This window comes from Pteropus alecto, unplaced genomic scaffold (assembly GCF_000325575.1).
Source record: "Pteropus alecto unplaced genomic scaffold, ASM32557v1 scaffold20, whole genome shotgun sequence".
In the NCBI taxonomy this organism is placed as follows: domain Eukaryota; kingdom Metazoa; phylum Chordata; class Mammalia; order Chiroptera; family Pteropodidae; genus Pteropus; species Pteropus alecto.
Genome location: NW_006436298.1, coordinates 18,193,343 through 18,197,602, shown reverse-complemented (window position 1 = coordinate 18,197,602; position 4,260 = coordinate 18,193,343). Strand labels below are relative to the sequence as shown.

The 4,260-nt window shown below is 40.1% G+C and overlaps 2 pseudogenes; one reads left to right on the top strand and one right to left on the bottom strand.

Annotated features, from left to right (window-relative positions):
• Window positions 1–1,097: 1,097 nt before the first annotated feature.
• LOC112480863 lies at window positions 1,098–1,216 on the top strand (annotated as a pseudogene).
• Window positions 1,217–2,352: 1,136 nt separating this feature from the next.
• Window positions 2,353–2,475, bottom strand: LOC112480718 (annotated as a pseudogene).
• Between the last annotated feature and the right edge of the window lie 1,785 nt (window positions 2,476–4,260).

Here is a 4,260-nt window from a genome sequence, read left to right as displayed (position 1 = left end):
GTATGTCTGTTAGTGTCAGAATATGTACAATGATAGCATTGTGAAGGAGATGGTACAAAGGAAGGATAATTGAAGTGAAATTTTACATTAAAAAAATGGAATATTTTGAAGTTCATTTAGGACGTTTCTGTATATTCGGTGTTATAATATTGAACTTCCACATCATTCTTTAAAATGTATCCAAAGTATACTATCATGAAACACAGTAAGAGAGAACTGTTTTGCCCTGTTTCAACTATGGGAAAACTCAGGTAAAGAGGTCAGTTGATTGCCCAAGAGCTAAATTGAATAAGTCCAAATACTTTGGAACTTCTGACATTGTTATTGATCTATGTTTACCTACGTATATATTACGCCACTTTAATTGTAGTAGTTACGCACACTCTGGAGCAGCACACATTTTATCCTCAGAAGGGTTACTCCTCAGTGCAAATCTAATAAAATTTGTAGGGGTGGGAATTCTGAATGATTACCCCAGAAAGATAGCAAATATAAAGCATGTTACGTCAATATGAAAATGGATGAGTCAGAGGCTCTTTCCAGAATTAAATCATGATTCTCTGAGCACGAAAACCAAGCAAAGTTTGTTCTTCATTTGTCTTTCTGAGTCCCCATTTCTGTTTTCACTCCCTCTCTACTCTTCCTTCTCAGTCTTCTTCAGGAACCCGGATCCCCATGTGGAGCCCCTTTAATACGAAGGGCTCCCTTCCAAGGCGTCTTACTCATAGCTCTGAAATCCTATCCAAATAACTTCTGCATTTTGGTTTTTACTCCTTTTTTTTTGTTTTTCATCAAAATCAAGCTGTCGTCTATCTACTCCCTCAGGAGACTGCTATGTAGCAGGGTTTTAACACCCCTCAAACCACATCCTTCTTCCCATTGGCTTGTGTATACATTAACATCAGAGGTTCTATCTCTCTGTTATAAATGTCCAGACCGAATGCAACTTTTACTTCCCAGCTTCTTTCTCACCCTGGGCCCTTTCCATACTGTTTTCTCTGCATAAAAGAGAATGTTAAAGCAAAATCAGAGTAGGTGTCTGTAGGTTACATTGTGGGGAACAATATAGCTAGTGGTCAGTTAAAATACCTGTTAAAGTCTATGGCCATGCTACCCTGAACAAGTTGGATCCTGTCTGATCTCGGAAGCTAAGCAGGGTCGAGCCTGGTTAGTACTTGGATGGGAGACCACCTAGGAAGACCAGGTGCTGCAGACATAAAAAATAAAAAATAAGGGATTGTAAACTGACAAGGTCCTTGTAATCTCTGTGGTTAACCAAATAAAAAATAAATAAAATAAAAAATAAAATAAAATACTTGTTAAATAGATGTTATTTCAGAATGCAGAACTAAATTTTAAGATTAGAAACTGGCTTTTTATTCTTTCCTAATGTATTCCTTATCTGTATGCATTGGTTAGAGTTATCTGTTGGATGAAGATGGGGAAATATCTTGAAAACAAGACAGGAATGATCAGAAAAACAATGATGCACATTAGAAAATGTCAATCAGGCTGTTACTTGGTTTAGTAGACATAAATTTTCAAACTAATGATTTTGAAGACCGCTCTGATAAAGTTTAAAAATGCTCCTTTGAAACATAAAATTTTCGATTAGTCTTTTCCCCTTATCTTTTCAATAATTTCTGAAGAAAACTATTCTCACAATAAAAGTCACTAGGGATAATTATTTTGATACTTTATGAGAGCACTATTAATAAATACATTGGAACAGCAGGTATAAACTAGGACAGTGTGATGGAAACCAAGGCAGATGGTTACGTTTCCAGGTAGCATATGGACATTTTAGCTGTATTTAGGCAAACACCATCGACATTACTTAATTTCATCAGAATTGTGTTCTTCCCTCCCAATGTTTGTACTTAAACTTGTTAGTTATTAAAAGGTCTTTTTGTAAGTGTCTCACCCTGATAAGTGTGTATCTATTAAAATGTTCTGAAGAACATGGCGATATCCCAAGTCTCCTACTTGAGAGACATGGGCTTTAGTGTGAGACTTGAGTTTCAGTGCTAGTTTCTCTCCCTTCAGTTATGCAAATTCAGCCTATTAGACTCTATGAATGTCGGTTTTTTCATCCATTAAATGAGGGTGATATTGGTACCTGATTCATAGAGTTGCCATGAGGATTAAGAGAGATAAGGTATTAGCAGAGTATGTGGTGTATAATGGTGGTCCCAACACGTTAATGTTAGGAGAGGCAATCACCGTGGATCCTGAGCATCCCTATTGATTCTTACTGAGTTATCTTTTTTTTTTTGGTGAGGCAACTCTTGGTTGACCTCACAGATTGCAAGGACCTTGTCAGTTTACAATCCCTTATTTTTTATTTTTTTATGCCTACAGCACCTGGTCTTCCTAGGTGGTCTCCCATCCAAGTACTAACCAGGCCCAACCCTGCTTAGCTTCCGAGATCAGACAGGAAGGATCAGGATTGGTCAGGGTAGCATGGCCGTAGACTACCTGACATTCTTTACTCAGGCCATTCCATAGCATTTTATTTGTAGTGAATAACCTGAGGGAGGAGAGGTAGAAGATCAGGCTTGCTTACTGCTTGCTTTAAAATGTGAGGTTCCCTGAGTGTTCCTCAATGGCAGTGAGAACCTGGCCTGTATGTGCAGCATTCATCTGGGCTCTGTGCATCATGACCATGGAACTTGGCATCAAGGGGTGCCAAGGCAAACATGCTGATCTTCATGCCACCTGCTGTGTTTTTGTCTCCGACCCGAGTCTTATGTCTTCTCCAGTATCCTCGAGACAGTAACAGGCTAATTTATTAGCTTGTAAGGAAGGTGAAATCAAATCCTAGACTCAATAGTTTTGGCAACAAGGATAGGATACTGAAAGACATGGCTTTCTGGTAGGACAAACCCCAAAGCTTGGGTTCAGTGATATGAAGGACTCCTTGAGATTCAGTTACGAGTGCTCTTGCCCAAGTCATGGGCAAGGAAGAGAGGGCAGAGTAAGGGTCTCTTGTCCTATCTGCTACTGAGGCAGGTGGTGAGAGGAAAGGTTGAAACAAGCTGCCCAGAAGGTGCCTAGGTTTTTTTCTCTCTCTCCTCCAGGCCAGAGGAGGAAAGGATATTACCATGACAATGGGGCAATAAGCCCACACTCTAGAGCTGAAAGGCAAGGTGGCTGTGGTTATGGAGGTGAGAAATGTACAGAGCTGAAATCGATTAAGACCTTGCTACTTGACAAAGACCTTTGGTTGGACCACTAGAAGTTTGTTTTGTTTATACGCTTGAAATGTAAAATAAACACAAAACTGTTTCTAATAGTGCAGAGCCAGCTGTGCTTGTGTACCTGCTGTAGTCTAACTTAGCTGGAAATGGGGAGAGAACACTGGATGTGAAGTGACCAAAGTAGCTGAGGGGTTTGAGGTCTGGAGTCACAGCAGAAAAGGGCCCCTAGGAAGTAGCACTGCACTTTGACCCCCTCTCTGGAGTAGAGAACCAAGGGAGGAGAAATGTCTTCCTGCCACCTCACTGTCTCCTGTGAGACAGACTCGTCTGCCACCCTGCACATCATGCACCCCCCTTGCTGGTAGACAGTGTGGTCTCTGGGCAGCTGTCCCTGTGGCCTAATAACCCATGTACTCGTTAACTCAGTCTGTGTTGCCTTAGGGGAATATGGTGCTCAGATTCAACTGATGGTTTTTTTTTAACTATTTTTTTGGAGGTGAAATTTGCATAACATAAAATTAACATTTTAGAGTGAACAGTTTAGCACATTCACAACGCTGTGTAACCACCACCTCTAACCAGTTCCAACTGATAGGGTTTTAATGGGGCTTCCAGTAACCAAGAAAAGTTAAAATGACATTGTGAGACCTACTAAGCTCACTCAATATACTTTCTGTGGTTCCCATATCTGAATGTGTAATGGAATGATGCGTCAGCTGCTTGCATTTCCCAGTCTTATGAGTGCCAGAGGGGATTCTCTCACTTAGGAACCACTGTATATACTGTTTCTTCCAGAGTACTTTAGCAGAAACAATAAAAAAATTCCAGGAAGAAAAAGAGAAATCACCATTTTAAAGATTCAAAGATGGCAGGAATATTTAGAGAGGTCATCTTCCAAAGAAATAGTGCCATCTGCCTGATAAGATACATTTTGAAATGTAGCTATTGGCTTGCTACTATTAAGCTCTTATTGAAACTGAGTGCCTTATTTATGGATTCCTTGTGACTTTCCAGCTTGAAATCCTTATTTCCTGGTGAGTCAACCTGAACTTGATGACTA